Source organism: Balaenoptera borealis, assembly GCF_965194805.1.
Source record: "Balaenoptera borealis genome assembly, chromosome: 3".
NCBI lineage: Eukaryota > Metazoa > Chordata > Mammalia > Artiodactyla > Balaenopteridae > Balaenoptera > Balaenoptera borealis.
The window spans coordinates 183,631,978-183,642,055 of record NC_138866.1 but is presented as its reverse complement, the minus strand read 5'-3'; the positions used below and the strand labels follow the sequence as shown (position 1 = coordinate 183,642,055).

Here is a 10,078-nt window from a genome sequence, read left to right as displayed (position 1 = left end):
AAAGAAAATTACAGACCAATATCACTGATGAATACAGATGTAAAAATCCTCAACAAAATACTAGCAAACAGAATCCAACAACACATTAAAAGGATCATACACCATGATCAAGTGGGATTTATCCCAGCAATGCAAGGATTCTTCAATATATGCATATCAATCAATGTGATACACCATATTGACATACTGAAAAATAAAAACCATATGATCATCTCAAGAGATGCAGAAAAAACTTCGGACAAAATTCAACACCCATTTATGATAAAAACTCTCCAGAAAGTGGGCATACAGGGAACCTGACTCAACAAAATAAAGGTCATATACGACAAACCCACAGCAAACTTCATTCTCAATGGTGAAAAACTGAAAGCACTTCCTCTAAGATCAGGAACAAGACAAGGATGTCCACTCTCGCCACTCTTATTCAACATAGTTTTGGAAGTCCTAGCCATGGCAATCAGAGAAGAAAAAGAAATAAAGGAATCCAAGTTGGAAAAGAAGAAGTAAAACTGTCACTGTTCGCAGATGACATGATACTATACATAGAGAATCCTAAAGATGCCACCAGAAAACTACTAGAGCTAGTCAATGAATTTGGTAAAGTTTCAGGATACAAAATTAATGCACAGAAATCTCCTGTATTCCCATACACTAACAACAAAAGATCAGAAAGAGAAATTAAGGAAACAATACCATTCACCATTGCAACAAAAAGAATAAAATACCTAGGAATTAACCTACCCAAGGAGGTAAAAGACCTGTACTCTGAAAACTATAAGATGAAAGAAATCAACACTGACACAAACACATGGAGAGATTTACCACGTTCTTGGATTGGAAGAGACAATATTGTGAAAATGACTATAATACCCAAAGCAATGTACAGATTCAATGCAATCCCTATCAAATTACCAATGGCATTTTTTACAGAACTAGAACAAAAAATCTTAAAATTTGTATGGAGACACAAAAGACCCCGAATAGCCAAAGCAATCTTGAGGGAAAAAAACGGAGCTGGAGTAATCAGACTCCCTGACTTCAGACTATACTACAAAGCTACAGTAATCAAGAAATTATGGTACTGGCACAAAAACAGAAATATAGATCAATGGAATAGGATAAAAATCCCAGAGATAAACTCACACACCTATGGTCAACTAATCTATGAGGCAAGGGTATACAATGGAGAAAAGACAGTCTCTTCAATAAGTGGTGCTGAGAAAACTGGACAGCTACATGTAAAAGAATGAAATTAGAACACTCCCTAACACCATACACAAAAATAAACTAAAAATGGATTAAAGACCTAAATGTAAGAAGAAGCAACTGACAAAGGATTAATCTCCAAAATATATAAACAGCTCATGCAGCTCAATATTAAAAAAACAAACAACTCAATCAAAAAGTGGGCAGAAGACCTGAATAGACATTTCTCCAAAGAAGACATACAGATGGTCAAGAGGCACATGAAAAGCTGCTCAACATCACTAATTATTAGAGAAATGCAAATCAAAACTATAATGAGGTATCACCTCACACTGGTTAGAATGGGCATCATCAGAAAATCTACAAACACAAATGCTTGAGAGGGTGTGGAGAAAAGGGAATCCTCTTGCACTGTTGGTGGGAATGTAAATTGATGCAGCCACTATGGAGAAATGTATGGAGGTTCCTTAAAAAACTGAAAATAGAATTACCATATGACCCAGCAATCCCACTACTGGACATATTCCCAGAGGAAACCATAATTCAAAAAGACATATGCACCCCAATGTTCATTGCAGCACTATTTACAATAGCCAAGTCATGGAAGCAACCTACATGCCCATCGAAAGACAAATGGTTAAAGAAGATGTGATATATATATACAATGAAATATTACTCAGTCATAAAAAAGAATGAAATTGGGTCATTTGTAGAGATGTGGTTGGACCTAGAGACTGTCATACAGAGTGAAGTAAGTCAGAAGGAGAAAAACAAATATTGTATATTAACGCACATATGCAGAATCTAGAAAAATAGTACAGATGAACTGGTTTGCAAGGCAGAAATAGAGACACAGATGTAGAGAACAAATGTATGCACACCAAGGGGGGAAAGTGGTGAGGTGGGGTGGTGGTGGTGGGATGAATTGGGAGATTGAGATTGACATATTTACACTAATATGTATAAAATAGATAACTAATAAGAACCTGCTGTATAAAAAAATAAATAAAATAAAATTCAAAAAAAAAAAATCAAACCATAAGCATCTCCCTACACCCAACATGGTTTTAAAGAAAATTCTACAAATTTTCAAAGAATAGATAATGGCCATCTTTTACAAACTGTTCCAAAATATTACGAAGTTAGAAAGCTGGTTTTTTATGAGACCATATCATTTATGAACATGGATTCCAATTTTTTAAAATTAAATACTAGCATATCAAATCTGGTAGTATATTAAAACAATACATAGTGACAAATAAGATTTATCCCAGTAACATAAACATGGTTAAACATCAGAAAATCTAATTGTATAATCTCTACATTAACAGATTAAAGACATATAAAAACATACAATCCTATTATTACAAATTGAAACCAATTTTTATAATATTCAACATCTAATTATGATTTTTAAAGAATTTCTAACAGTTCAAAAAATTTATCAAGTCAGTTACAAAAAGTGCTACTGTAACCTGATAACACTGTACTTAATAGCAAAGCATTAAAATCATTTTCACTAAAACCAAGAAAAGTTCTGAAATGCTTTCCATCAGTCAATCATTTTTATTCTACCTTTTAGAAGCAATGGTAACCAATGAAATAACACATAGATACACACACACACACACAAAGTAGGTGTAAGAATTTCAAGGAGTAAATGCCTTGTCATTATGGGCAGATAAAATAATCTGCTTAGAGATCCAAGAAAATCAAAGGACAGGTGTTAGAGCTGATATGGGAGCTGAGCAGCATGGTTGAGTATGATATCAGCATTAAATATGGCCTACTAATGCTGCTATACACTACCACCAGCAGTTCAAAACTATAAACGGGGTGCGTGTGTATGTGTGTGTGTGTGTGTGTGTGTGTGTGTATGTGTAAGGAGGAAAGGTAGAAGGGAAGAGAGACATGATGGATAGACAGACAGATAGAGACTTCCATCAATAATAGTGATCAAAACCATTGAAATCTTAGGAATGAATCTTATAAGAAATGCTTAAAATCTTAGATTTTTAAAAAAATAACTTACAATTTTACTGAACCACATTAAAGAACATCTGTGTAAATGATGTTTTTCTTGTTTATGAATGAGAAATCTATCATTATAAAGATTTCATTCATCATCAAATGAATCTATATATTCAATGCAATTCCAGTGAAAATCCCCAAAGTAACTTTTCTGTTAGAAAAGTTACCTATCCACGTGGCAAAAATAAAATAAAATAAAATAAAATAAAATAAAATAAAATAAAATAAAATGTTATCTATGCTCAAAGTAATTACAAAAATAAGTTCAATATAGATTAAACATCTAAATGTAATTAAAATCAAGATGTAAAAGCATCAGAAGAAAATAGAGACAAGTATGTCTCTGTTATTTAGAGCAGAGAAAGCATTCTTAAGTGAGATTTGTAAAGTCATAAAGGAAAAGCATGATAAAATTAAACAAGTAAATGAAAGCCATAACAATTTTAAAAATCTTCTGTATGATGACATTATTAACAAAGTTAAAGAGACAGCAAGAGCATAGCCAAAAATATTTGCAACAATAGACAAAAGATAAAATATTAGTTCAAAGAACTTCTACAAGAAAAGAACAAAGTAAATATAAAATGAGCCAAGAAAAGGATGTAGCCATTCAAGGATGATCCTGAAATCTGATAGCCCACATACAAATAGGGAGATGATTAGACTGATGGGATACCATTTTTCATATTATTTGGTAAAAGTTGCCAAGTGGCTCATATATAAAACTGGAGAAATTGTGGGAAATGATGAGAGTAAATTGGTACAGCCTCTTAGGGGAACAATTTGTCATTATCAGTTAATAAGTACATACCCAAACCTAGCAATTCCACTCCTCAGTATCTACTGTAAGAAATTCATACAGATTTGCTCAAGGAAACATGATCAAGGATGTTCACTGCAGCATTGTCTATACTAATAAAAGAGCAGCAAAAATCAAAATGGCCACTAATTAGGAACTTTTGGAATAAACTAATGCTATGAAAAGATCTCCAAGATATGTTGAGGAGTGTAAAACGTAAGTTGAGGAACAATGTATGATAAGAAACCATTTCTGTGCTCTGTGCCTGCCCCCTGGGCTTGAAGTCGTGGCTCTGATTTGCCATCACTTGGGCCACACTGCTACCGCTCTGCACTCCATCCCTTGGGGCCCAAGTCACAGTTTTGATCCATCATCTCCAGGCCAAGCTATTCTACACTGTGCTCCACTCTCTGGGACCTAATCTCAGCTTCGACCTCCTGCCAGCAGTGCTGAGCTGCTCTGTGCCCTGCCCCCTGAGTCCTGAAATGCAGCCCTAACAGGCCAGCGCCAGGGCTGATATAATCAAAGCGCTAAAAGAAAAAAATTATGAAGCCGAATACTTTCCCCAGAAAAGTGGTCCTTCGGAAATGAAGGAAAGATAAAGACTTTCACAGAGAAACAAAAGCTGTGGGAATTTATCACTACTAGATCTGCCTTACAAGAAATGCTAAAGGGAGTTCTTCAAGTATAAATGAAAGTATACTAATTAGTAACATGAAAACGTGTTAAAATATAAAATTCACTTGTAAAGGTAAATATATAGTAAAATTAAAAATACTCATATGCAATGGTGGTGTATAAATCACTTTGAACTCTAGTATAAATATTAAAAGACAAAAGTGTTAAAAATAACTACAGCTACCATATTTTGTTAATGGACACACAGTATAAAAACATGTAAATTATGACATCAACAATGTAAAATGGAGGGGCAAGTAAATATATAGAACTATTTTTATGAAATTGAAGTTAAGTTGTAAATGGACTGTTATAACTATAAGATGTGTTATGAAAGCATCATGATAATCACAAAGCAAAAGCCTATAATAGATATACAAATAATTCAAAAAAAAGAATAAAAGCATATCAGTACCAAAAAAAAATATATCACCAATTCACAAAGACAGAGAGGAAGAAAGGAACTACAAAACAGTCAGAAAATAATTAACTGTTGTTATTAAGTTCTTATCTATCAATAATTCCTCTAAATGCAAATAATTTAAATTATCCAATTAAAAGATATAGTGTGGCTGAATGGATTTTAAAAAAATGAAGACCCTACTATATGCTGCCTGCAAGACACTCACTTAAGCTTTAAGGACACTCATAGGCTGAAAATGAAGGGATGGAAAAAGATGTTCCATGCAAATGGAAACCAAAGAGAGCAGAGGTAGCTATACTTAATAAAGTCATTATATAATGATAAAAGGATCATTTCATCAAGAGAATATAACAATTGTAAATATACATCACCCAATGCTGGAACTCCTAAATATATTAAACAATTATTAACGTATGCAGAAATAGACAGCAATGCCATAATATTAGAGGACTTCAATACCCTACTTTCAACAATAGATAAATCATACAGACAGAAGTTCAATAAGGAAATAATAAAGTTGAACTACGCTGCGGACCAAATGAACCTAACAGACATATACAAGATATTCCATCCAACAGCAGCAGAATACATTCTTGTCAAGCATTCATGGAACATTCTCCAGGATAGATCATATTTTGGCCACAAGTCTTAACAAATTTAACAAGATCAAAATCATATCAAGTATCAATTCTGACCACAATGATAAAAAGTAGAAATTGATAACAGGAGGAAAGCTGGAAAATTCAAAATAGGTGGAAATTAAACAACAGACTTCTGAACAACCGAAGAATCAAAGAAGAAATTAAAAAAGAAATCAATAGAACTTGAGAAAAACAAAATGTGAATACAATATACTTATGGGATATGCAAAAGCAATTCTAAGAGGGAAGTTTATAGTGATAAATGTTTACTTTAAGAAAAAAGAAAGATCTCAAACAAACAACCTAAACTTACACAAGGAACTAGAAAAAGAAGAACAAAGTAAACTCAAAGTTAGCAGAAGCAAGGAAATCATAATGATTAGAGCAGAAATAAATAAAATAGAGGCTAGAACAATATAAGAAAAGATCAATGAAAATAAGCATTGTTTTCTTGAAAAGAAACAAAAATTGACAAATCTTTAGCTGGACTAAGAAAAAAAAGAGATCTGATTCAAATAAATAAAATTATAAATGAAAGAGAAGTCATTACAATGGATACAACAAATAGGCAAACAAGTCAACGGTTGGGGAACAAAGAGTCCAGGCATCACCCCCAGTATCTGGGGGCTGAGTCCACTGTTCTGTTTGTCTTACAGGAGGAATGAGAGGCACGAGGTTTGTTTCTGGAATCGATCAAACAGGCTGGTTGGGAATTTTCCCAGTGTTTGCTGATATTACAGCCAGTCCCAGGGGTGCCCAAATCAGCAACATTACTTCTCACCAGCAGTGTGATCGCTGGTAAGGAAGAGTTGGCAGAAGAGCCATCTTGTAGGGTCTCTCCACAGTCTGGCAGCTTCACAGCACAGGAGCCCAGCCCAGGGACGAGCACACATTCAGGGGTAGATGAGGAAGGAGGGCTGCGGGGCTTCCACGGGGACCTTGAGTCCTGGAGGAGGATCAATGGGGAAGCGTGGAGCCAAGTGGATTACAGAGTAGATTTACCAACTCAACTGCATGCGAGGCAGAAGTGGAACAGGATATGTGGTTTTGGTTATTGCTTGTTTTACTAAATTATTTATTTATTTCTAGTTATTTCATTTTTTAAAATTGAGGTATAGTTGCTGTACAATGTTATGTAAGTTATAGGTATACAATACAGAGATTCACAATTTTTAAAGGTTGTACTCTATTTATAGTTATTATAAAATATTGGCTATATTCCCCGAGTTCTACAATATATCCTTGTAGCTTATTTTATACCTAATAGTTTGTACTTCTTAATCCCCTACCTCTATCTCCCCTCTCCCCCCTTCCCTGTCCCCACTGGTAACCACTAGTTTGTTCTCTATATCTGTGGGTCTGCTTCTTTTTTTTATATTCACTAGTTTGTTGCATTTTTTAGATTCCACATATAAGTGATATCATACAGTATTTGTCTTTCTCTGTCTGACTTATTTCACTTAACATAATGCCCCCCAAGTCCATCCATGTTGCCGCAAATGGCAGAATTTCATTCTTTTTTATGGCTGAGTAATATTCCATTGTGTATATATACCGTATCTTCTTTATCCATTCGTCTGTTGATGGACACTTAGGTTGTTTCCATGTTTTGGCTCTTCTGAATAGTGCTGCTAGTTACTTATTTTGATGATATAGTTGGACACTTGGGAAGCCCCTGCCCATCACCTGTGACTTCCGTCTCCCTGTGCCCTCCTCCTCTCTCCCGCCCCCATCAGGTGTAGCCAGCATTCTGGGTCTAGTGCTTATCATTCCCTTAACTTGATTTTCTTTGTTTTAAATATATGTATGCCTATGCTTTTTCTTAATGAAAGTTAAAAAAAAAACACAAAAATCTTTTCTACTACTTGTCCTGTTGTGCCTGTGCTGAACGTCTGAAACAGGGATGGTACAGGGACCCACAGAAGCCTGTACACAATCTCATTATCCAAGTGAGGCCACTGGTTTTCCAGGGAGTAAGAAAAGGCCAGTGTCTCACAGAGAAACTAGAACTAACCAACTTCGTTTCCATTTGATTTAAGGAATCCATGATCTTTTTCACTTATCTTTAGTTTCTTTTGGTCACACCAAGGGTTTAAACCCAGTGGCTACACTGCACTGTGGATGGATTGGGAGAAGGGCAGTCGTTGTATCAGACACAGCCTTTGGAGCAGAGGAAACACTTCCTTTGAGGGGCGTGGTGATTGTCCTTCACTTGATAGATAGGGAGACCACACAGTTGATTATTCTAGAGCATCTCAACAAACTAAGGAAAGTTTTCCAACACAAATCTGGCTACATCTCAAATAGATGAGGTTACTTCTGTTAAATAAACGATTAAAGAAAACAATGTAAGTGATACCAGCTAACTTTACTTAACATTTTGTGAAGTGGATTCGAAGAACTACAAAATTGGGCAGAAGGCAGGAAGCTTTTTTATAGGGTAAGGAACAAAGAACAAGGAAGAGGAAAATAGAAAATATTTGATTGGCTGGGGTCAATCGTTTGGGGTGAGAAGGCCCAGAGTTGGCTTCGTGTTTGGGGATTCGCTGCCTGGGTATCCTGCATTTCTGGTCAAGAGGAGCATCTACAGGGACATGAAAGTTGCCTAAGTGGCTCTCCAGGCAGGTGTGTCTCCATCCTGGGGCTAGAAATTTATTTCAGTGGGTCTCTCTACATTTCCCTCTTTCTTAGAGGGCAACACCTGCACTCCTCCCATACCTGCTTAGTTGCTTATTCTATAGGTGGCTCTGAGACCAGGTTAAGATCGCTGAAGCTCTTCCTAGTGTCCTATAAGACAGCCAGTGCTACTTTCAGTTTGGAATGGAGGAGAAGATGAGGAAGCTTCAGTGCCCAGCTTGAGGTCCTGGAGCTTCGGCCCCAGTACCTGGCCTGATGGGAGGTGGTGTGTCAGTTGGTCTGCGGGAGTCTGAGTTTTTTTGCACCACGAAAACTCTAAGGCAGACTAGCGCCATTCAGATGCCCAGAGTCTGGCTGTCACCGCTCACAGAGCTGACTCCCCAGCTTGGATCAGATCCATGGTGGAGAGAAATGCTTACTGGGAATGAGTCAGCGGGGACTGCTGATAAACTGAGAGCACTCAGTCTGAATAGTTCTAGGAGGAGAATGTCAGCTCGCCTGGTAAACAATTGTCAAAGGCATAGCTCTTCCACTTGTGACCCATCTACGCACCTAACTGGTTGATTTCTGTGCCAGGCACTGGTCTCGATACAAGGGTGGGATTGATAAGACGTTGTCTCTTCACCAGAAACCTACAATTTCAATCTAGAAGGGCAACACACCAATGAGAGTGATTCAGATTGAGTGGGGTAAATATCTCAAGAGACACACACGTAGGACTGCAAGGGTTTCAAGGAGAAAGCAGCGGCGCTCCCCGAGCATCTACTGTGTGCTGGACCTGTGCCAACACACCGCTTTCGGACCTTGACGCTTGTCCAGCTCTGATGGCACATTTTAGGAACCTTATCACCACTACACAGCAAACGGAGGGCACAGGATGAGCTCTGGTTTTCCTTTAGTTCTGTCCCATGATTATTAGGCCCTTCTGTCATTTTTCAGGGAACTGAATTTGAACTTTGAAATATATTATAAAACGTCCCCATACATTTTTGTACTTATGGCCTTTTATGTTTTATTGTTGATGACTTTCACATGTGTATTTAACGAGATGGGGAAATGGTCTTTAAAAAACTTTGGCAATGAGGGAATAACAGTAGGTGAACAAAAAACCCTTTGATTAGAATTTTTTCTTTTCATTTTTTGGTAACTTTGCTGCTGAGGATTTAGACAAGTCTGAACCATGATGCTGGCTTCTTGTGAATGATATGGAATTTTCCAGTGCCTTCTGGGGTGGCTGTTGGGGGTCAATGATGTAACTCTGATACTAAAACTTTTAAGACCAACTGAAAGGAGAACTTTTGATAATCATCAGCTGGATGAGAGCAGAGATTCTATACGTGTCTCCACCTTGGCTGCTTTAAAAAAATGCAGGTGCCTCTGGCCATACCTCTAGCCAACTAGATTAACATCTGTCACGGTGGGATCCAGCCTTCTATATCTTTTAAAGCTCCAGGTGATTCTAGTGCGTGGTCAAGTTTAAGGAATACCTCTAGACAAGTGATATTTAAAGTCTAATCTGTACTTGAATCCCCCAGATGTTGTTAAAATGCATAGTCTGATTCAGCGGGGTTGGGAGGGGAATAAGGCCTGAGATTCTGTATTTCTCACAAACTCCAAGGAGATGCTAATGCCGTTGGTCCATCTCCTTTGAGTAGACAGGGA

At 36.9% G+C, this 10,078-nt stretch overlaps 1 protein-coding gene across 7 annotated transcripts in view; it reads left to right on the top strand.

The window, feature by feature from the left end:
• The window catches only part of LOC309626301 (uncharacterized protein), a 194,308-nt gene that overhangs the window by 131,342 nt on the left and 52,888 nt on the right, over positions 1 to 10,078 (top strand). The gene's annotated exons all lie outside the window — the stretch shown is intronic.